The sequence below is a fragment of the Mytilus californianus genome, unplaced genomic scaffold (genome assembly GCF_021869535.1).
Source record: "Mytilus californianus isolate M0D057914Y unplaced genomic scaffold, xbMytCali1.0.p SCAF_1, whole genome shotgun sequence".
Taxonomy (NCBI): Eukaryota; Metazoa; Mollusca; class Bivalvia; order Mytilida; family Mytilidae; genus Mytilus; species Mytilus californianus.
The window spans coordinates 109,226,455-109,252,392 of NW_026262581.1; the positions used below are offsets into that span (position 1 = coordinate 109,226,455).

A 25,938-nucleotide genomic window follows, 5' to 3' on the forward strand; every position below is an offset into this window, starting at 1 on the left:
TAAAAACTTATAACTTCATAAGATATATTTAATGATATGGTATTGAAAAAATATTGAATAAACGAATATCATCGAAATATGTTGTGGTGAAAAGATCAAGACAACAATAACCATCATTTATATTTCAGAATCGATACTGTCAGTCTTAAATGTTATCAGATATATCCAGACTGAATAAACTGAAGTGGAATTATTCGGGAACTCAGACTGAAACTTCGCATATTATTTGAAGCAGCTATTTAATGAATGGCATGTCCAGCAGGCGTTTTCTGAACGCTATCAATTACTTGTATTTACAGTAGAAATGAACTGTTATTTGAAAGTATTATTATTTCAATTTATATGTGCCAGCTTTCCAAATTTGTTTTTACAATTAAATTTTAAAATTAGACTTCTTAAAAGAATGTTTGAAACCGTTAAATCTACGAATCGTTACTCTATTGTTCAGATGCCATTAGTTTTCCCTGTGTATTATTTAGTATATGTAATACTTATAATAAAGGTAGCCCAAAGTTTCAATACATTATTTATAGATAGATGGAATTTATACATAGCTTTAATCTGAAATAATTCGAATTTTAAACATAACCTAAATAAATGTATAATGTGTTTGCGTGAGGCCAGTGAAATGGATTTATAATTCATAAATGCCTTCAATTGTGTAAATTATAATAAGCCCGGGGTTATTTTGACCGAACTTGGCATTGATTTAAAATTGTATAAGTCTAGAATAAATACTGAATAATTCAATTCTTGTGAAAGCATCAGATAATTACATATAAATATGACTCATTTTATCAAATTTTGTAAAAGACTGCGATATTCTGTTCCCATGAGAGATTAAATTAAGCCCTACTTGCTTTTATTTATTTGTCCCATTAAATGACATAGATTTTATAGAAATGTTTAGTATGAGGGACAGTCTATACTCACTTGGCATATGCAATTATTAATCGTATATATCTGACATCCAAAGGAGAACAGACATTTAAATCATCAAACAAATTCTCGTACTCACGAAAGCGTGGCAGTATAAAAAAAATTACAAATTAACAAATAAACTAGCTATACAAGTTGCTTTTAAAAAAAAAAAAAGACAATACGTGAACCTTAGAACTTTTTTATACTATTTATTATGCCTCGTTCACACGTACATTTAATTCGAATTGAATTCGAATCGAATGCGAATCGAATTCGCTAATCGCGTTCACACACTCTTCTTTTTTAATTCGAATTGATTCGATTTGGCTAAATCGCATCATCCAATTCGCATTAGAAATGCGTTTTTGTTAATACGAATTAAAAGTTAACGTCATTCGGACAGTAAAGCGAATTTGACGCGCAGTGCAATTCGAATTAGAATTTACGTTTGGACGTAAAACGTTTCGAATGCGAATTAAACTAATTCGAATTAGTTAATGCGAATCGAATTCGAATTACGTGTGAACGCAGCATAAATTCAACTAAATTAAAAAATTATATCTCAGTGCTTTCATGGCCATGTGTGTGGAGGATGATATTTTCTATTTAAACAAGTTTGAACCCAGACGACACTGAAAATCGAAAATTCACGCATCTACCTATCATATGAAGATACGGTGAGATGATAAACTTAATAATTAATAATTTACCTGATTTATAACTGATCATATTCACATTATTTTGACACGTCTTAGTTCGTCTGTGCTAGCTCATTTCAAACAAGCAAAACAATTACGGCATTATCCGTTTTTCTTTACCGATCGCCTCTAGTCAGAAGAGCGCACTGTTTACAGGGGAGGTAATATTTTGTCACCAGTTCGCGCACTGGTAATATATTCCTGAGGTAGAAAATAAATGGTTGAAAAAACTTATTGGTACATACATGTAGTTAATTGAAAATTTTCACATTTGTCATTCTTGAGAATGTTTGAACTGATCCTGTTCCAATCTTACTATATAATTTAAGTGCTATTATTAGATTTTTAAAAACTGACTTTCAAGAAGGGGTTGAGTTTTCCATTGTAAAGGCGATAGATTCAAAACTTAAATCTTTCAACATATTTTTCATTCAAGATGGTAATTGGAACATTAGAAATATATTCACTAGTTTGAATGGTATCAAACAGGAAATTCTAAAAGTAGAGTCAACTTTCCATGGTAAAAACTCATCTGAGATGTGCGGCTTATGATTGTTAACGATACACAGACGTTAAGTATACACGAGACTCGTACACAACAAATCAAGATATTAAACTGTGTCCATTGTATGTCAAACATTTTCCCTGTTGCATTGAAAATTAACAGAAATTTGCAACTTCCTTTTATTCCTCTTTAGATAAAGAATTATTATTATTATTAATTGGATGTCAGAGATGATAGTTCAGAAATACACATTATTGGTAGTTTTTGTATGGCTTATTCTGGGTAATTTTTAAATAATATACCGGTACTTCATTCAATGAGAATTGCTTACTGAAGTATTTTAACAATATTAATTCTGACGACTCGAGAAAGGGTATGAACAATAAATGTACAGAAAAGTTAAATTTTATTGCAAACCAAATGAAACTTATCCACAGAGTCATCTCCACTTGGTCAAGGTATTTAAACTTTTGTTATATCATGGAAATAATATTACTTCCATGGTTCTATTGTCCCATTGAATAAATAGAATATCTATTGTTCTCTGTGTAGTTTATTCACTGGGATCTTTAAATTTCTTCTAAGAGAAATGAATCACTCGTTGATTAATTTACCTGTATAAAAAAATAGCTTCTAAGTACATGAAAATACATGTATCAACGTACAAAACTTCATGTGATGTTGTATTTATTCAATATCAATAATATATTTTCAATCTGTTCAATGTAAACACTGATTCAAACATTAAAAATTGATTTCTGACAAAATTTTCAACATTGTTCCTATCAAAATTTGTTTTTTTGTGTGTTTGACAAATAAAAACTGGAAGATGACGATGTTTGAATTAAGACCTTCTTAAATGTTATCTTTATTAATTTTTTTAGGGACTTTAATTAACAGACTCCTTCTTGTTCTAATTTGAGCTGACAAAGAGGTTACGGGCCAATTTCTCCTGAATCTATTTCACTCACAGGGCAAAAAAAAATCTTCCATTCTTTACTAAAATTCATAGTATGACACCTTCATATCTGTACTCTGAGATTCAAACAATATAATGTCTTACTTATTTGATTAAAAATTCCAAATGTTTTGATTCAAGAGTAGGAACTTGACTTCAGGTCAGATATATAGCCTGTTAATCGTCTACGTGCATTTAAAAAAAACATATACCCTTACTATCCAACACCAGGTTATCAGTCTAATATCTCTGATGAGTTTTCTTCTAATCAGATGACCAATTTGAAAATGTTCGAAGATTGCTGATAACAGCAACTTTGACAGATTTTGTCAAATTTTGAGCATTTATCCTGTAAATCTACAAGAACATTTGTAACCAAAACTACTCAGTTCCGAAAGGAAAGCTACATATAGTCTATTTATTAATACCATTCATAGAAAAAAATATCCACCAGAGTTCAAATGACATGGATGTAAGCAACTATTGGTCACTGACATACAACCTTCATCAATGAAAAAAAACCATGCCATATAGACCGCTATAAAAGGCCCTGCAGACTCAGTAGAAAAAATTAAAAGCAATGTAAATGAGAAAACAAATATGACAGGCATGGAAGGACATGGGGTGGATAAAACATGTTTGTGTCAGCACTCATGTCTCCTCCTAACCTGGGACTGGGGTGTACATTTGTAACAACACATCATAAGTAAAAACTGTAAAATTCAGTTGCAAATAGATCGATATCATCTTGAAGTAATGGACTTAATATTCGGGGCCAAATATAGCCTTTACAGACTTGGTCTATTTTCGAAAAAGTTTTAAGTATATTATGTAGATCCTTTAATCTATATTATAATTCAAGGAGGAAAAGAACAATTTTTGATTTTGACCATTGTCATAACCATCGATTCAACTGCCGAGGGTACAAGCTAATATGATAAATGTAAACTATTTTACAGTTATCTATTTTAAGATTAAAAGGACATGTATGATATATGCCAATCAGAGCAATCCAACAATAGAAATAATCAAAAAAAACCATCGAGGGGCAACATACAGTCCAACAATGGATGGGTGTCTAATATATAATATGTCCTGCTCTAAAATGTCTGGATTCTTATAAGTCTACTCAGTGGATGCAGAAATTTGTGCACTTTTTTTTTTATTGCCAATTCAAGATTGTTACAAGATTAGTGTTGCAAAAAAAAATGGAATTTGCATGTTATAAAATTGTGAATGCATTATGTGTACATTCTATGCAGTATTTCAACCTCTATTAAACTTGTTTTTTTTTCATGTTTATCTTAGAAAGGTAGAATTCTGTTCAATATGTGTTCAGCTGTCAAAAAGAGGGACATATTACAAATGTAAGCATTCACTGTTAATTTTTTGTCCAGGATTTGTGCATGAGGGGTGACTTCTGGTGATATAAACTATAATTTGTACTGAATATTTTCACCACAACCTCCAGTGGCGGATTTAGGGGGGGGGGGGGGGCAAAATGGGAAACATTTGGTTGATTATATAGGGAATCACTGAAGCATGACTGGAGCGGGCCCCCTCTTAGGCAGTCAGTGGGCCCCCAATAATGAAAATTTCTAGATCCGCCACTGACCTCCTATAGGTTCTACATCTTATGGACAAGGCTTTTTTGCAGGTTCTCCATGCAGTTTTGTCACAAACTGCTAATTTAAATTTAAGCAAGTTTTACAAAGTAAATAACTGGATTGAGCACCCTCCAGTCCCTAAGATTACTATGAAGGTTCTATGCACTAACTGAGACCCATTCATTGTTATACCTTAGTAAACTACCATTTAACTTCAAAGGGGGGGGGGGGGGGGTCCTTATGGTTATTTCCTAAAACAAATATTGTGGTCAAGCAGATGAAACAAAAAATATTCTGAATCCAGATTTTCCCCATACCTTATAGTGTTAAATTTTCAAAAGGATAATTTGATTGATAGCGTCGAAAAACTAAATAAAAATGTTTGCACTTTGCACGAAAATTTTTTTTCTGATTCAGACAAAAAACCATAATCCCCCCTTGAAGTTAAATGGTTGCTCCCTTATCTTTAGATTTGTAAACTGGCATCCCACATGTACATATGAACTGTAAGGTAACATCATAAGATGACAGAAGCCTTGTGCAGGATCTTAACGCAACTGTCAGCATAAGGTAAGATTCAGCATAACATAGACTGTCAAAGATTTTTGTCCCGCCTTGACAAAGTAAAAAAGATGAGTGTAGGCCTGCTGTTTCTTGTGGTAGCGTCAACAATGTATAAGTTTGTGATTAGATCAGGTTAAGGTTGGTATGCAGTTGTATAAGCATTGGCATATATCATTATTTGGCTAGCACCTCAGTCATGGTTTAATGACTTTGAAACATTTGCTTAGTTTACGTATACATATGTATTAGTTTGTGATTAAGTCAGTTTAAGGGGACCAAATAGTGGTAGGTAAATGATATATGGCATACAGATGTATAAGCGTTGGTACATTTTATTTTTATGGAGATTATTTGACTCCACCCCCTCAGTCGTGGTCTATTAATTTTGAATGTTTTGGATAGTTTACATGTTAAAGTGTTCAGAACAGTTTAAGATGAACTACTAATATTAAGTCAATGATATTTGGTAAGCAGTTGTCATTTCAATGAGATTATCATGGCCCCGCCTCCTCATTATGGTTCATTGACTGATACTTTTGCATAGATTACAAGTGAAAGTTTGTGTTTAGGTTAGTTTAAAGGGAACCACTTATGATATGTCAATGGTATTTGGTATGCAGTTTTATAGGAATTGTCATTTTGTCACATCATGTTATTTGGCCCTGAACCTTCAGTCATGGTTCATCGACTGAATGTTATGCATAGCTTACATGTTTAAAAATTGCCATTTTTGATTTCAACGGTTGCATTATACTATCTGTATAACAAAAAGGCGATAGATATCTCTGTTTCAACAGTTTATTATTTCTATTTGAACTATAAAAAAAAATTCTGCCATATTCAAATATATATTTACCAGAAAACTACTATCAAACTGCAATATGTTTCTATGTGTTTAACCCGTTTTTCTAACCATCTGTACTGCCTACTGAAGAGTCCCAAGTACAAATGGTAATTGTTTTAAATTCATGTAAAAGGACGAAACTCACAAGGCTTAAACAGACTAAGAAATTTATCTTACATTGTTGAACATTAAAATTAGTTGGTAAAATAATAAAATTTTGTTATAGAAACAAGTGTGGACACAGATCAGTGTGGATAGTATGTATGAATGTTTGACAGTGATTCATGTTGACATAGAGTTCTATATATATTAAACTGTGTTGCACAATGACATCTTTACTGAGCCAAACACTTAACATTAGCAGTATTAATTATTTAATACTTTGTTTTAATGTTCAAGACTGTCATGGAGACACTTATTGCATTGATTACCAAATGATTATGATAAAATATGTTCTACACCTTTGATTTTGGATAAATTTGTAGCTAGGAGAGGAACACAAAGTTCATTTCTTCATGATGTGTTTTTTTATATGGGAGATGGTATTGGAGAACATGCATGCATGTACTATTTGTATGGTTATATTTATGTTTCTTTGTGGTGAATCCTTCCAGTACCATCAGTAAAATATTTCGTTTAAATGTCAAAATTGTTTCTCAGATTAGAAGATATTTAATTGCCCGAATATGTTCTATTTATCTAAAAAGTTATAGAATTTAAAATGAAAAAGGTATTGCACAAATATTCTTGTTCCAAGATATTCTTGTTATATGAAGCTAGTTTTGTTGTGGTATGAAAGTGCTGTTATTAACATTTACTGTTAATTCACACAATTTGACAAATTGACAAATGAATGATAGATGTTGAACAATGAAATATAATTTTAGAAATCAATTAAGGCAGATAGGTTCTTTTTTTTACAATACTGAATGACATTTACATCTACTCAGGACTGTGTTATGAGTAGGCAGTGCAAGTGCAGAAGTTTATAAAAGTGTAACAAAATCACCTAGCATCATATTCATGTTCATGATATTGCTAGTAGCACGAGCAGTATTGTTTGGTAATTTGTGTGTTTTTTTAATTTAGCTTCTGGACACAACATCTTTGGTTCAAACGTAAATAAAATGCTTTAATATGTTTCTCCCCATTACTACTTACATAGAATGGATACTTCTACAATTCCTTGTGCAGATTAGAGTTGTTTGTCCAATCTTTATTTCACAAAGAATGAATTGCATAATTAACAATGAACTGAGCTCAAAGCAAAGCACTTAAATAATACACTTAGACACAGAGCTCAATCCAGTGATATACTTTGTACTACAGGTCCTTCATGAATATCCACTTCTCACAAAAATGCCATACGACATGGATGGATCTGAAGTCCTGAAAAAACCTTAAATTTTATATTATATTTTCAGTGTACATGTACGGTATAAATGGGAAACACCGGTTAAAACTTTCACAAAGTTGTGGTAAAATGATTCGGTACCTAAATTGTTTTAGGCTGAGTACCGCTCTGTTTGATATAAGATCATACCCAATCTATTCATAGTAAACTGAAAAACAAACATTCAAAACTATAAAATGTTATTAGACTGTCACTTATCACTTATCAGTGTATATTGCTACATGCATTTACCATCAAAACTGAATCAATAATATAAGACTCAGATTGATGTCACTCTCTAATGTCCAAATGAAATAAGATTCCTAATCTACCACCAATTAAATACCCCTCTAATCATGCTAATGGACAGCTATTTGATGTTTTCAAATCAATGCCCCAAAATATTGGCTTCTCTAACTGACATCCTTTTTACAGACAAGCCGCCATGAAATCACAGTTTTCTTAAATGGTAGGTGGAACCTAAAACTCAAAAAAAATTTAATGTTATATTTTAAATCTTGCAAAAACATGTAATTACATATTTTTATTAGTACAATTCTTTTCAATAATTCGCTCTTTTTAGCTCACCTGCCCCAAAGGGCCCCTTTATAGTCAATTTTTAACAATTTTCATAAATTTTGTAAATTTTTGTAAATTTTTACAAAATATTTTCCTCTGTAACTACTGGGCCAAGTTCATTATAGATAGAGATAATTTCAAGCAGCAAGAATGTTCAGTAGAGTAAGATCTACAAACATATCACCATCACCAAAACATAATTTTGTCATGAATCCATGGGTGTCCTTTGTTTAATATGCACATAAACCAAGGTGAGCGACACAGGCTCTTTAGAGCCTCTGGTTTTTTAATATTGTCTATCCACTGTATTTTAACCTCTAGATGTCTTTCAATTACATTCAGTTTGGATTTGGGTTGATGTCTGATTGTTGTACATGTAAAATTTATTTATATTAATAAAATATTCGCCAAACCTCTCAATTATAGGCAACCACAAGACCTTCAAAAATGAAAAAGCCCAACATTTTTATATTGTGATACAGTTTATATTGATAAGATTTATACCAAAACCTTTCAAGACATCATAATTATTTGCATTTGTTCTGTCCATTGGTAGTGGCATAAAGACATGAATGAGATCAAATATACATATATGTATATAGCTCGGCTCAACAGTTTTATGGTAAATCAGTTGTAGTAGGTTGTTTGACGTTATCAGCATATGTAACTTTTTACATCTTTTTCAAGTCCATCTGGGAACAGTATATCTGTATTATATAGATTCCAAACCCGACATCAAATGTTGATAATGTTCTATGATAGGATATCAAATTAAAAGACAGTCAGTAAATTACAATGCAGAGACGAATTAATTGTCGCAAAGGTGAAACAATCAATTGGGTCTTTCCTGCATACATCATGTACATGTCATGTGTAAAATGGGATATACCATTTTTAGGGCTGTACTGTCCTTCATATTTAGGCCAATTGCACACAGCAAAATATAAAGAACATGTTTACTTTATATAATGTTTCTTTATTAAAGGAAGTTTATCAGTAAATCAAACTTAGTAACATACCTTAATTGTATATGTATGTTACTTAATAACTTGACTCGGAATGTAAACAACCCCTAAAATATATGGTCAGATCATGTTTACTTATGTCATATGTTTTTTCAATGGAAAACGTGACGTCATAATGCATTCTTAATAGAACAAAAACTCACGAGACGAGGATAATGTATACAAAATCCTCTATAGCGATTTTTTTAAAGCCTTTATAGGTGAAAGACGTAGAACTCACAAAATTTACAGAGATTCCGTTGATTTTATCAGTTGAATGGACAGGAATGAGATTAAATATACATACATGTACACAAAGGTCTATTAGACAGTTGAAGTGTAAACAGTAATTCAGTTTTATTTCATTATTATTTGTTGGTTGATACAGACATACAATACATTATTGTATTAACCTCATGTTACAAATTTACAGTTTATGAATGTAATAATATTTCTATATAACTTATAGATAATACTGAAGAATTTCTGGTATCTTTATGAATTTTCGCATTTGATCTTTTCATTATTGAAAACGGCATAAAAAATCATCCCTTTATCCTTGGTTGCTATAATAAAACGCTTTACCTGTACAGCTGTTGCTAGGGTGCTCTTTGAGGTCTGCGTTCGTAGTATGAATACTGGGTAGCTATACAGTTTAAGTTGTTACTGACCTTGCAAGGGCTGCAAAGCCAGTCAAGGTCGTTAAAAACTTCCATCGTCATTAAAGTTGTCATTTGTACTGAAGACGTTGATGGAAGAAGATCAGGAAAGCAGGAGAGTGAAGAGTTAAAAGCAGGATTAGTTAAATAGTGAAGTGTTTGAAACCTGCTGACAGGATATAGAAAGGCTGAAACAGTTGGTTCGGTACAAATTTCCAAACTGGTGCTAGGGTTTAACGTAACACATCTCTCACTATTACAGCGAGTGTTTGCTGTTAAACCATACCTTTGTGCTACCCTGTTGTTCCGACAGTTATAGACATATATTTAAATAAAAGTTTCATACCACTTCAAATAGTTTCCATACATTTGTTTTAATAGGTTCTACACATTAAAGCTTCAGCCCAGTTTCATACATTTAGGTTTCTGCCTATTTCCAAACATTTGGTTTGAACGAATATCAGACTGAAAGGGTTTTAAACAGCTTTGATTTACCAGGATCGGGTTAAGTTGATAGGTGTTGAAATTCACTTTAAATAGTATTTAATTGACTCTAGAAATTTTGCATTGCTCTTCAAATCCCAGGAAACTGGAACGCATCATAAACTCGAGGATAAACATATTAAAACGCCCTGTACGGTTTCACGTTACACTCGTCTCGTGGATTTATGTACTATTAAGAATGCAGTGATGTGATATTTTCCACTGAAAAAGCATGCATAGCATACCATGTAGTACGAATTCATATGTCAGACCAGAGACAGATTAAGGCCTTTCCCCTCCTCCTTTTCCCGTTCATAAATGTAACATATACATATATCCTAAATAAAAATAGGGCGAACGGACTATCAGGGCGAACAAACCTAGGGCGAGCATGTTATCAGGGAGAACGGACCTAGGGCGAGTATGTTGCGAACAGACCCGATTCCCCCCCCCCCTTTTTTTCTGGGACAATTTTTGTTGTAATATGCTGTACATCTTCTTCAGTTCTGACTAGACTAGCAGGGTCGGATACAGCTATTTTTAAAAAGAGGAACCTTATCCAGGATAAAGGGTCAGTTCCAACTAAATATCCCCATTCAAATGCATTGATCGTCACGTCAATAAAAAGGGGGGGGGTTTCAACCTCCGGAATCCCCTGCCCCATGGATCCGCCACTGACTAGAGTCTTAATGTGTACAAACCTGACGTCAAATTATGTACTATAGAAGAAACAAAAAATATCACATTACATAGCTATATTAAGTAAAAATTAAAATTCCCCAAAAAATGTTGTTCACTTAAAAAACAGGAAGTGCAACCTCATTGCTAAAGAAATGTAACACTCAATTTGATTGGTTGGTTAGATGAAAGCTAAAAATAACTTATTTAAATTAATGTACATAGCTAGATAACATTTCAAAGAAGGATAACTCCCAAAGCTTGGCAAATACATATTAAAGTTTTGTTTTGAAGACAGTCTACAATTAATTGTTGTGTATAATTTAAAGCCATTTTTGACTGTAAAAGATATTTAAAAATAACATGTTTCAAAATGAAAATTCCACCAGCATTGTTAAACTGAACATTAAAACGGCTCCCTCGCATCTTTTCAATAGGATTATTGTCAATACCTTGACTCTTTAAATAAACATTTGACATGGTTGGGTCTCCTGACCTATCTTTATAAAAAAGTTTTGAAACAGAATTCAATAAAATAGATATATATGTGTCTTTTCTGTTTTTATCGCCATCTCTCAGTTTAAAGTTTTCCCCCTTTTCTATTTCTTTAATACTTTTATCACAAACATCCCAAAACTGAATAAGAGGGTGCACAGAGCATTTAAAACTATTGATGGTATTGTTATTGGAATTATCCATCAAAATACGGTTAGTTTTTTCCTCTGTCGCACTTCTATCAGTCATAAAATTTTTAATTTTCGACATTATATTTAAATCAGGATTAACAGTACACACATTAATATCAGAAATCATTTCATCTGTTGATTTAGCATACGTTTCAGCACGACCATCAGCAAGTTCTTGCAAACCAAGCGTATATGTACTTTTTGCGTTTGACAGTTCAACAGCATAAAAAATGTCTTCCACTTTTAGTCGTGGCATCTCTGTGCATCGTAAGATTGTCATTTTCATTAAACATTTCTGACATTTGTTCTTTGGACAAAATGTTCATTTCTTTGTCAAAGAGAAGAGCAGAACTACAACTTGGGAGTTCACTATATTGAATATTGAACATATCAAAAATATATTTTAAATTTGGACCAATATGTTCAACTACAACCCCATGACTTCGCATGAAATAATAAATTTGCCTTATATTACTATTATAAGGTCGCCCTGAGAACTGTCTCTCGTTTTAAATTTCATTTTATCAAGCATTTCATTATTATTATTATTTTCATCAAATTGTTTTTCAATGTTATCATTTAAATCCTTTCTCTCCATCTTTAAATCTTTAATAACTTCGGATAAGTTTTCAAATTGTTTGTTCTTGCTTTCGAGCAATTTCATATACTCAATTTCTTTCTTTGAGTCATTTTCACTAAATTGATTTTTTAATTTTCTTATTGTTTGCTCTTGTCTCTTCAATTTTGTCTTAGTATTGTTTATAATGACAGTTTTTTGACGCAATAGATCAGTCTTAAGCTGTAACAGACGGTAAACGTGATCCACCTGTCGCTGGAGAGAACATTTTTCTACCTTTTTTGTTCAGCCTGTACAACAGAAGGTCTTGGAATAGGAAAAGAGAAAAAACTTTTTCCTGTAGTCTTGAAACTTATTGCCATTACCATAATGTTTTTTTAATCGTTTAATCGTTTGTTCTGACTCTTGTATATAGGCTGCTTATATTCACATTGTTTTTATCATTTTTCGTCATTTGACATAATGTATTATGTAATTGTTTCCTATTTCAACTACAGCGATCAAAAATTTCATTGATGAGGCCTTTGCTAATACAAGTTCTTGGATTAAACATATTGAAAGTTCATGAAAAATTACCTACATGAAGTAGGCTGCAAAGCAAAAGCAAATAATTTTAAATAGTATTTTGTTTAAGACTAACTTGTTTATGTGATATTCATTGATTATTATTAATGGGCCAGGAGTCGGTTTCACAAAAAAACTTACGACTAAGATTGATCGTAAGTCATGAACAATTCAGTATACTTAGATTAATCGACTCCAGGAATTGCAAATCAAGACTTTAAAATCAAACTTGTATATAATTGTTAAAATCCAAAGTTTATAAGGTAACGCATGTATGTTTGAGAACAGATATCTTGAGTATCAAACTTACTAGTCAAAATCTGGATCTTTCAAGACTCCAGGAATTGCAGGTCAAATGTGATTGGTCTTTCAAATTAAACAGGATCTTTCATGTGTATCTGTAAGAATAAAATGCAAGTGCCAACCAAATAAACCAGCATGTCCCACAGTGAAAGACAGTGTAACATTTCTTAAATGAACACACATAATGCTATATAAAATTAATATCACATGTCTACATCATTTTAAATGTGTTAAATTCAGTTAAGACTTGTTTCACTGTATGACTTTAATTGTTGTTATTTGAAATACAAAACAATTACTGGTCTTTAATTTACACAGTACAGTGCTTATACTTTCATTATTAAGAAACTCTGCTATGCATGCCCCATTAACTTTTGGGTAACATAATAAAATAATTAAATAATACTTTGAGACTATAATTATAAAGCATAACTTCTAAGTGGAATTATCTCCCCTTAAAACAATTTCCATCATGCATATGATACCTATTGTTTACAGTTAATTAAGGTCAACTGTGATTGGTCTTTGAACACCTATAAATAGCTGTTCGAAAAGAAACCCAAAATATGTAGTTATAAAGTTAAGATCTTGAGCAGATATCAATTGCAAAAATATTTTGAAATTAAGAAGCAGTACACCAAATTATATGGTGTATGGGGAACTCGGAAGATTCCCTTTGGAAACTATTGTTAAACGTAAAATGGTGATGTTTTGGAATAGTTTATTATTGGAGAATAACAAGTTATCTTCCATTATGTTTAAATTAATGCTCAAATTACATTTTCAATACCCCACAAAATTTAAATGGATTACGTACGTTAAATCCATATTTGACGAAAATGGAATTATAGTTTTATTTGGCAAAATCAACTTCCATTGGATAAACTGTGTTTAAAGAACATTATTTCACAAAAACTGAATGACCAATTTATCCAACACTGGTTTTCCCAAATGAATAACTCTTCAAGAGGTGCTTTTTATTCACATTACAAACAGGAATTTCGTTTGGAAACCTATTTAATAAAGTTGAAGCTGTGTGACAGGATTTATATAGCAAAATTCAGATGCTCAAATTTAAAATTTCCTGTAGAAACGGGAAGATGGTCTAGAATACCAAAACATGAGTGAATTTGTCATCTCTGTGGAAACGGGATAGGAGATTAATTTCATTATCTATTCAAATGTCAAAAACAGGAAATAAAACTGCTTAGAAATAAATATATACCAGAATTTTATACTGCAAATCCAACGGAGTACAAATTAAAACAGCTTCTAACATTTTGTCATGTAGAACTTTACAAAAACTTAGCAATATTTTTAAAAATACTTACGCGATACTTATGATTTATATTTGTCTTTTTTGAGTTGAATGTCATGGTAACTTGTAAATTGACATTTTGCTGTATTTTAATATGCATGCATGCATTATTATGTGTAGTGTAAATGTATTGAGTATAAAAATGTGTATACGTGTATATATGATGTCCTCTTGTACACCTATGTGTCTGAGGTTTAATAATAAAGTATTGTCTATTGTCTACTGTTAATAGATATACATGTATATACTTTTTGATTGCCTAAGTAAGTTCAAAGCCCCAAGACAGGATTAAATATATACATGTTCTTATTTAGACAAAATTATTTCTGAATAATTAAAACAAGCTTAAGGTGAACTAAATTTATGATGTGAACTCTTCTTCACATATACCATGTATACATGTAAAGAACCTGGAGACCAAATAAAACAGATCTGATTCAAAGTATTTACCTTAGATGGAAGCCTTAAAGTCAATATTTGGTAAGTTTTCATAGGACACTTTGTTGGTTTTGCTGAATTGTAATACACCTTATGTTACTTTATATAATAAATAAACACAGATGCCCCCACTGGCAAAAGAGATTAATTTTCAGGCATGATTCATGGTGGCAAAACATAAAAAAAAATATTTGGAACTGTGAAAGTGATGCCACCAAAATTTTAACCTCATATGTGCTTGAAATCATTTGGTCAATGCAAAACGATATTCTCTTGTGGAAACAAAAATTAAGATGGACTGTCGAACAGAAAGACAGAAAGGTGGACGGACGGACAGACAGACACTTAAAACAGTAAAATCCTAATTTTGTTTTCTATGTTTCTTCTTAACCATCTTGAAAACATTACAATAAGAATCTGAGTCTGTGCTATTGATACCAATTGTACTTGTTTTCATAGATGGGGAGGAACGATGACATAGAAAGCCAGTTGGATAATTTGTTGCTGACTCAGCAGCTATATTTTCTGATGAGGCACAACTTATTTTCCTTTTCAGGGTTTTCTGTTTTAAAATCCTCTCTGAATCACAAGATGAAGTTTCATTCACATCATGTGTTGCTGACAAAACTTCATCAAGATAATCCTGCTGAGAAGCAGATAGTTCAGAAGAATTTTCTCTATTGGAAGAAAAAAGGTCTACTGAACCATCTGCTTTAACTGTGACGTCAGTTTTATGAGAGGATCCTGAAATCAAACTCATTGAGTTGTCATACGTGGAGTCTGAGGAGGGTACATATGTTACAGTTTGTACTTCTGAACATGTACCTCCATGACTCCATGTATGATCACTTGAGCTTGAAACTTCATCAGCATGATCAGGTGTAAGCTGTAGGTATAAACATGGATCAGGTTCTACAATAGCAAAATCTCCATGAATATACCTACGCATTATAGCCTCACTAGCATTTTGATATAGATCTAAATTTTTATTTATGGTATAAAACTCTGGGGCATGCAGCTTTATAATATCATGCTTATTTTCCAGAGATCTCAAAACTATAGTTCTTGATGTCATTCTTTTTTCCCTGAAAACAAACACATTTATATTTATATTGAATCTTGTTTAACAATGTTTCAGTTTATGTTCATTTAGATGTTTATTTCCCCCTGAATTTTTATTAAGTGACATATGTTGCATTTTCTGGTATTTTTTATTTCTGATTTGAACAAATGTTATTTAGCCTTTCAATTTAACATACATTTTCAACTTTTAATATGACTTTTCAAAGAAGATTACAAATAATTACAAGCGTTATACTGCCTTAATATTTCAAGCGCTATCTTACCTTATTATTTCAATTAATCTGGTCACAAAGGTATTATTAAGTCGTTGAATTCTGTATACAGTTGTAAATAGCAGTACAATATATATATACAAGAAAGAATTTTTATACTTGTCAAGCTAACATCACAAACCGTTAAAACGGTAGACACAAATTTGAAATGAATCGATTCAACACCAATATTACTCCTGGCCATTATTGATAGTCAAAATTAAATCCATCAATTTGATCAACTAGATGGAGCCTTCTAGGGAAGGTGTATGTCGACTGCGCTAAGTATCAGTAAACAATAAGTAGATGAGGGACGGCAATGAAAACAGTATACACGCTATAGCATCATGGTTGACTTACATACCAAAAATTAGATGAATATCTCAAGCCGTTTAGTAAAAAACTATTGATTAATATTGGTTGTGGAATGTTCACACACCCTTTTTTAAATTTTTTTTACAACTTATACAAGTGAATTGCAGAATCACCCTGGTCATTAATATAGCTGTTTATGTTAATGCAATGTTCAATTGAACATACAAATTAATATTCTTGACAAGTATTTCATCATACTTTTATTGAAAAGGAATATACAAAGGTAGCCATGAAAAATTGAAATTTGACCACTTCAATTTTAAACTCAACTTTTGGCCAGATATAGCAGGCTAAAATTGTACAAAAGTAGAGCAGTATATCTCTTGTACTGTAAACGAAATAGTTGTGGGCAAATGGGGCTAAATTTGACCTTTTTCTTATAAGAAATCTTTTAATAACAAATCCAAACACAGACTACACGGAGTGACAAAGTTGTGAGGCCAGATCAACACATAATATTGCAATTTCCACCATTCTGCATACATAGAGATATAGCTAATACCATAACCTTTTTAGTCCAGTGGGAATTTATTGTTTTTACATGAAAAATAGCAGAAACAAGAGTTGATTGGACTTACAGGTTTTGACCACCGGAAGTGAAAGAAATTTTATTCAAGCAGAGTTATCTACCCTTTTTTCACCTGACGGTAGTTAAGGTACCAGTCTTGTATTACAATTCAGTTTCCGGTGCATGTCAAAACATGGAGTTAAATAAAATAGTCCCAATTTTTCTGAATTTTTTTCTGCACTGCCTATAAACTGTTTGATTAAAACTTTGTGATGAATTGAAAGTACTATTTAAATGTAACAAAAATGTTGCATCTTTTTTCAGAAATTAAATTAGGAAGGTGGAAGGATCTAATGTTTACTAGAAGTGGTGCGGTCGGATGAAAACAGCAAACAGAAAGTAGAAAAAGGAAGTTTTGACTTCGAGGTTGATTAACTTTATATTCTTCGTGGCAAGGTGCCTTTTTTTTGCATAAAATCATAGTATAACATTACTAAATGCATGATCTGTACACAAAAAAAATTTTCTATGTAGCATTTTTGAATAAATTTTTTTTGAAGATCAGCTGTTTTGCATGTAAGCCTATGGAGCAATCAATTACAAGACTGCAACCTTGGTAGTCATTTTTGGAATTTTTTTTCATGTTAAAAATGCAAATTTCCCAGGATGCTGCAACTGATTTACATATTCTGGGTACTATACTACCTCATGGTATTTTTAAAATGGATCCTCAGTGGAAAGTTGTGCAATTAGCAGGCTTAATTTCAAAAATTGACCAAAATGTCCAAAATTCCAAGGGTTGCCAAATTTGGTCGACAGTATTTGCAGTCAATCAAAGAGAAAGGGGTTTAACTCGTGGTCCAAAATATGGTCGTCTTAAATAAAGTGGCCAAATGGAAGAAAAATTTTTTATCTGGCCCATAGATTTATGTTTATGTGACAAATTGACCTAACAGAGATAGCTGCGGATTTACATGTTTCACACCTATGTCATAATAGTTTGTGTATTAATCCTGAACATTTGTCTCTAGAACCTCCCAATATAAATAATTGCAGGCAAATATGTAAAAATTTAGTTCCACAAACCTGTCAGACACATGGAATGTACCCAGAATGCATAATTTAGTTGCAGTATGTAAGTAAAATACAGAAATGTCACTTTGTATAAGAATGATCAGCACGAGTTCTCCGTTTACTTCTTAAAGTTTTTTCTGAATCCAAAAGATCTTTCTGATATGTCTCCTTTTCTACAGATTTTTCATCGTAAAGTTCAAATCTTTCAAGTTTCGAAACAGTTCGTTCATGTTTAACAACAGGATTTTTTTACGCAACTGGTGGTATTCATAAATTTCGTCTTCCCTTTTCAGTTGATGAATCGGACGCGAATTTGGAGAAAGTGGTACACCAAGAGCTTCACATTTTAAAACAGCTGATTCTCCAGGTCTATGATTAATTCTATCTGCAGTGGAGTGAATTCTAGCAGGAAAATTTCTCTGGAAGGTAATATCTTTAGGATTAGACTTATTATATCCTCTGTTTGTAGCTTCACATTTTTGGGTACTTGTACCGTATCGCGTTTTCTCTAAGTTCTTTCTCCCAAATCTAATGTTCATACAGTTGCGTACCAGGTTTTCATCATCCTCTGTCATGTATAAGCATCTGGCATGTTCAGGCAAGAATTCTTTTCCCCAGAAATCACTTTCTGTCCCTTTACAAATATAGGAATAGGCGCGGCATGTATCTCCACAATGTCCTGTGTAACAGTCAATAATACAATCTGCTACATAACTTTTATTTACAAGTCTATTCAATTCCCCAGCAGCCTCCTTGATAGCAAAGTTATATTCCACAGTGCACCTGTTGGTTAAATCCAAGGAAAATCTCCTGTGAAGCTTCTCACGGTCTGCTTTTGTCCTTCCGGGAAACATAAATTCACTAAAATTTGCCTTATCAATGCTACGCAATTGGGTTGACGCCAAGTGTCTTGGATCGCGCAAGTTTTCTGGTGTCAGGTTAACAACTTCACTATGTTTCTTGCTGAATCCTCTGTAGGCATGGCTGTCCCCATCTGTAGTTAACTGTCCAATAACTAGAGGCTGTTCATCTTCTGCTAACTGATCTGCCAGTAATTCACCATAGAATTCCTCATTACCAATGGAGTCCCATGGTTTTAGGTTTGCCGAACAGTGGCCTTGGTGTCCAGGACAAATTGCGTTCTCTCCAGTTGACCTTAGATAACTGGCTGTTTTGCAGAGCTTATTGGCATCATGTACAGCAATGATCTTCTTCCTAGCTGTCACATTTTCAACAATAGTGGTTGTTGCTTGTGTCCCAGGTTGAAAGGGAGTCCTTGTTCGAGATCCAAACAACGGATTGTTGTATCGAGTGTCACACTCTGCAGGTATCGGTGTGTCGGTTGGGAACCCTGAGCGCTCCAATGCTTGTCTTACAATTTGTCGCTGCTGTTTCATATCTTCTCTGTTCATATTGACCAGCATCTCACCGCATTCATTGGACTGTCTCTGCATGTCGGTCCTTGATGGAGCTGGATGGCTAACGGTCCGCATCAATTGGCACCATGCAGTATTTGAAATACCTGTATCCGCAAGTCCAATTTGCAACCTTCTGTTGGGGGCACCTGCTTTCCTGCCCTTTTTTTCGTCCTCCCCTATCTCTTCATACAAGGGGTACATCAAGGACTCATATTTACACATGGTACAAACCACTTTTTCTCTCCAACACATGGTTCTCTGCTCTTCGGCATCATAGTCAAATTGAAAGTTCCCCTTACAGCCTGGTGACTGCTCCAAATGTTCATGAAAGGCTCTGGTGAATAGTTTACAGGTTCTATCTTCATGTAAAAACCTATATGTGTTCTTGTCTCTTCTGATTAAGTTGTCTGTATATCTTTCAAATACACTGGGTTCCCCAGGCTGTGGTCTCAGTACAGATATAACTTTTGAGTTATCTACTTTGGTTACATTTTCCTTCAAAATTGTCAAGGCTTTGTCATTCAAACTTTCTTCTTTGGTCTTAGCAGCATCTGGTCTGACATATTTCTTCCTAATTTCAGTCTTTTCATCCCACTCAACAACAGGAATTTGTCTCCTATCATCATCGCCTTTCTTAAACTGAACACTTTTTGACTTACTTGTATATGGCATCTTTGAACTCTGATGCCTATTTTGAAAATACTTCTGAATTTATACTTTTCCAACATCATCAATCAACTGTGTCAAAAGTCAAAACACCCAAAAAATGCAACTGACAGCATTCAAATGCCAGATATGGCAGCCTCTTAGAACCTTACTGATGATAATGACAGTTCAATAGAATTCCACCACATGACAGTAAAGACCCAATTCTAACCAAGGTGTGAAGTACCATAAAATCATCAAGCAGTCAAAAGAATCTACACACATTCTGCTACACAGTGGCACCTAATTTTCAAGAATTAAAACAAACACTTAGAAAACAATCTAACTTTTATTTGACAAAAAGCATTTTTTTTTACAATACAGTAATTAAAAATACATAAAAATTACATAATATCAAAATATACAGTTTTTTCTTTAATAATTGTAAAGTTCAATGTATTATGTACAAAAATATCACACATTAGGTCAAAAATCTCCAAAAGAAAAAATTTACAAGCAAAAATTAGAGTTGACCCTATATACAAAAAAAAAAAAATCTTAAATATCCCAAAAAGGGTACAACTCTAAAAAATGTAATTTAAGACGCAATTTAATAGTAAAACAAAAATAATTTGGCATACAAGTCAGAATATGGTTCTTCTTTCTTAAATAATTTTTTCGTAATTTTCCGAGCAATGTTGAATTGGTTGTAGGTACCAGTCTTGTATTACAATTCAGTTTCCGGTGCATGTCAAAACATGGAGTTAAATAAAATAGTCCCAATTTTTCTGATTTTTTTTCTGCACTGCCTATAAACTGTTTGATTAAAACTTTGTGATGAATTGAAAGTACTATTTAAATGTAACAAAAATATTGCATCTTTTTTCAGAAATTAAATTAGGAAAGTGAAAGGATCTAATGTTTACTAGAAGTGGTGCGGTCGGATGAAAACAGCAAACAGAAAGTAGAAAAAGGAAGTTTTGACTTCGAGATTGATTAACTTTTTATTCTTCGTGGCAAGGTGCCTTTTTTTTGCATGAAATCATAGTATAACATTACTAAATGCATGATCTGTACACAAAAAAAAATTTCTGTGTAGCATTTTTGAATAATTTTTTTTTTAAGATCAGCTGTTTTGCATGTAAGCCTATGGAGCAATCAATTACAAGACTGCAACCTTAATATAGCTACATTACATCCAGTTATATTACGATGTCAATGGAAGAAGTTCCCGCGTAAATGTCATGTGTTAAACGGGATACACTAAAAAAAGAATTTTAGGTGTATGTTAGCATTCACATTCCGATCAATTTACACAGTTCAATTATATATGTTAACTATATTTATATTGGATTTAAATTTAGATACTTTATCAGAGAAATTATTTGTTTCTCGCAGACAACGCTAAATAATATACATTAACTCGACATTGAATCTGAACACCCCTAAAACGAGCATGTTGCGAACAGACCCGATCCCCCCCCCCCCCCTTTTTTTCTGGGACAATTTTTGTTGTGATATGCTGTACATCTTCTTCAGTTCTGACTAGACTAGCAGGGTCGGATACAGCTATTTTTAAAAAGAGGAACTTTATCCAGGATAAAGGGTCAGTTCCAACTAAATATCCCCATTCAAATGCATTGATTGTCACCCGGCATGTCAATAAAAAAAGGGGGTTTCAACCTCCGGAATCAACTGCCCCCTGGATCCGCCACTGACTAGTCTTAATGTGTACAAACCTGACGTCAAATTATGTACTATAGAAGAAACAAAAAATATCACATTACATTCAATTAATGAGTAATCCCCAAATTCAATTATATTACGATGGCAATGGAAGCAGTTCCCGCGTAAATGTCATGTGTTAAACGGGATACACTAAAAAAGAATTTTAGGTGTATGTTAGCATTCACATTCCGATCAATTTACACAGTTCAATTAAATATATATGTTAACTATATTTATATTGGATTTAAATTTAGATACTTTATCAGAGAAATGATTTGTTTCTCGCAGACAACGTTGAATAACATACATTAACTCGACATTGAATCTGAACACCCCTAAAATAAAATGGTATATGCAATCGACCAAACAGATTTTCCTAATATTGATAAAGGTGAAATACGTATAATAAGAATTACGCACACTGAAATAAGATCAGAGATAAAGCCCTATGTAAAGTGAAAACCAAATAAAAAAATATATAAAATCATTGTTTTTTTAAATTTCCTTGCATAATAACCTTGAAGTTGAAACTAAAAACTATTACGTGTATCCTGTCAACCCCTGAAAAAAATAATACTGTCTCCTTGACTACTTCCGCGCGCCACGGACTTGTAAAATGATATATTGTGATAGTCTATTTTAATTATTGTAAATCATGACAATATGAGAGTGGTGTTAATTATAAAGTGAGATGAAAATAAAAAGGGAATGTGTCCATGGGACACACATGATGCCCCTGCTTGCATATCATATAAAGTTTTAAAGGGACATAACTGAAGAACGATAAAAGTGACCCTACCCAAATTTGTAGTTGATCTGACTTTTGTGTTAATAGGTATTGTGTATAAGTTTCATAATATATGGTTGAGGCAAACTTAAGTAAGAGAACGGAAACTTTTATGTTTGTAAAGGGGCATAACTCTAGAACAGTAAACGTTACACAACCAAAGTTCTAATTTGATCTGCGTTTTGTGGTAATAAGCATTGTGTATAAGTCTCATACCATTTGGTTGAGGAAAACTAAAGTTAGAGAACGGAAATGAAAAATTCAGCAATTTTCATTTGAAAAGGGGCATAACTCTAGAACGGTTAAAGTGACGCCACCAATTTCAAACTTGATCTGTATTTTGTGGTAATAAGCATTGTGTATAAGTTTCATAACATTTGTTTGAGGCAAACTTAAGTTCGAGAACGGAAACCAAATCGTGCAGTTAAGGGTAAAACGTAATGCGCCCACCGCTACGTAGGGGGCATAAAAAGAAATGGATTCCCAGACGTATACTTTCTTAAAGAATGATAATGATTCAAAACATGGACACATGTACCTTCTTTCAAAAATTCATAAAATAAATCTAGACATAATTAATGAGGCATTGCGAACTGGTGAGATAGTAGGAGACATTAAATGTTCCTTACCGACCAATTATCAATAAGTGTAACTCTCCCACGAGACGGTCTAAGTAGTAGTTACTACTGTAATCACTAGCCAGTCAACACTGAGGTTGTGAGTTCGAACCCCGCTCGTGCGGGTGCACTCGACTCCAATCTTAATTGACTAGGATTGTCAGTTTTCCTATCGAAGGTCGGTGGTTTTCTCCGGGCACTCCGGCTTCCTCCACCAATAAAAACTGACCGCCACGAAATAGCCCAAAAGCGGTGCTTAAAAGTGGCGTAAAAACACCAAAAATCAAAATCAAATAAAATCTCCCACGAGATGCATTGAGAGATTTCTTGATCTAATTATAAAACCATTATTGAAGAGGCTTAACTTTTACATACGAGATACAAAAGATTTCATTAATAAAATTAAGTCACACGAGGTCAAAAAAGCATATAAACGCATGCCAACAAGAATACCTTGCGAGGTAGTAATTGGGAGACTTTTGAAAAAAGTAAAATCACAAAAATACTGAACTCCGAGGAAAATTCTAAAAGGAAATCCCTAATCAAATGGCAAAATCAAAAGCTCAAACACATCAAACGAATGGACAACAACTGTCATATTCCTGACTTGGTACAGGCATTTTGAACAAAAGGGACCCATGCTTAAACAAATTTATGCAAAAACTCCCGAAACACTGATAAAATTCTGAATTATAGGCAACAAACATTTATTTAGTTAGCAAAAACGGTTTTAAGTCTTGAGATTTATTACGTATGTTGGTTGAAGAAACGGCATTTCATAATAATTTTTAATTCTAAAACACAATTTCATAAATTCAGATATATTTAGTAAAAGAATGTTGGTCTCAGTATATTATGTATTTTCAATCTTAATTCCTATATTGAATTATAATTGCTTAAACAAATACCCGAACGTAAGATCAAATACACTCTTTTTCTAACTTTCCAATGTTTACAGAATCCATTGTATGCTTATTCAGTGTAAAAATCTAGAGTTAATTGTTTAGTGTATTTGTATTTTTTTCTTTTGCATAACATATTTTTAAAGACCTCATGAAAGATTAACATGCAATTGTTAAATCTATTTCCTTATTTAAAAAAGTATATAATATATTTTTTATTATTAAGAATATGATCATTTCCTGGGAATATTAACAAACAGTCTTTATTTTATTTGTTTTATTTTCAGTTTTTGAAACGGACATTTTTGTTTATCTGATTTGTCAAAATGACATGTGCATAAAACTCATGTTATTGTTACAAATTAACAAATCCCAAAGCCTACTAGAACTCATTATGTAGAAACCACAACACCATTATTATCTGGCACTGATGTTCGATACCATAGGTCGTTAAATCTTGACCATTTAACTTTCCCTTGTTTATCAAACGTTGCAACTGTCAACTTTGCTCAAGTAAACACTTACGATGCATAAATATAGCTTTAACATACATGTTTGAAAGTGATCTATAGATACATTTAGTTTATTATCATATATCAGATAAGAGAATTAGCGATTTGTGACAATTTCTTTATTGCGACGTTTTAAATATCTCAGATACCCCCGTATGGAGGTGCTCTTAATTGCAGGAGGCTAATATAGATAAGACGAATAAGTGTTCCGAATGAAGAATAATTTAGCTTCCGAATATTCCTCCATAGACTATATTTCTAACTAATTAATATGCGTGAACCCTCAGGGGTTCACGCAATCAAAAGCCCAAAGTCCAAATTACCCAATACAGGAAATGTCTACACAAAGGCTCTAAATCACCACAAAACACCAAAACCTTCCTGACTTTGTGGTGGTGTTTTACTTATATATGCATAATATATATATAATTACTCTAAATATCAGCACAACAATGTTAAACCTTAACGATAGATATTTAGCTTATCTGCAATCAATTTCATCTTCATGCCTAATATATCATGTACTGTGTTACAACTCTAGATTCTACTGACGAGGAAAGGTAACACTAGGCCACCGAAAGCTGAATTATTAGTTTAGTCTAGGTGGCTGAGTGGTCTAGAGCGCTGGACACAGTGCAGGCGGTGTTGTCTCGATATCCCAATAGCATGAGTTCGAATCCCGGCGAGGGAAGAGCAAAAATTGCTTCAAAATTATTATTTCTGTGACTGTATCTTACGATCCTTTACGATAGATATTTAGCTAATCTGCAATCAATTCCATCTTCATGCCTAATATATCATGTACTGTGTTACAACTCTAGATTCTACTGACGAGGAAAGGTAACACTAGGCCACCGAAAGCTGAATTATTAGTTTAGTCTAGGTGGCTGAGTGGTCTAGAGCGCAGCCGGTGTTGTCTCGATATCCCAAAAGCATGAGTTCGAATCCCGGCGAGGGAAGAGCAAAAATTGCTTCCGCAAATTTGCAGATTTAAGATTGTTGTGCTGATATTTAGAGTAATTATGAATATAATATGTGTTTTCAGCCGTGTATCACCTTCATTGGTGATCCAATCAATGGATCTGTCGTAGAGTTGTCACTTGTTTAGACGTACTTATCAAAATTATTATTTCTGTGACTGTATCTTACGATGAATATAATATGTGTTTTCAGCCGTGTATCACCTTCACTGGTGATCCAATCAATGGATCTGTCGTACAGTTGTCACTTGTTTAGACGTAGTTATCAAAATTATTATT

The 25,938-nt window shown here is 32.8% G+C and overlaps 1 long non-coding RNA gene across 1 annotated transcript; it reads left to right on the top strand.

Moving 5' to 3' along the window:
• Positions 1-1,515: 1,515 nt before the first annotated feature.
• On the top strand, positions 1,516-18,496 carry LOC127714406 (uncharacterized). The gene is made up of 3 exons (XR_007987718.1): positions 1,516-1,598; positions 17,321-17,422; positions 18,364-18,496. It is a non-coding gene; the product is annotated as an uncharacterized LOC127714406 (long non-coding RNA).
• The last annotated feature ends 7,442 nt before the right edge of the window (positions 18,497-25,938 follow it).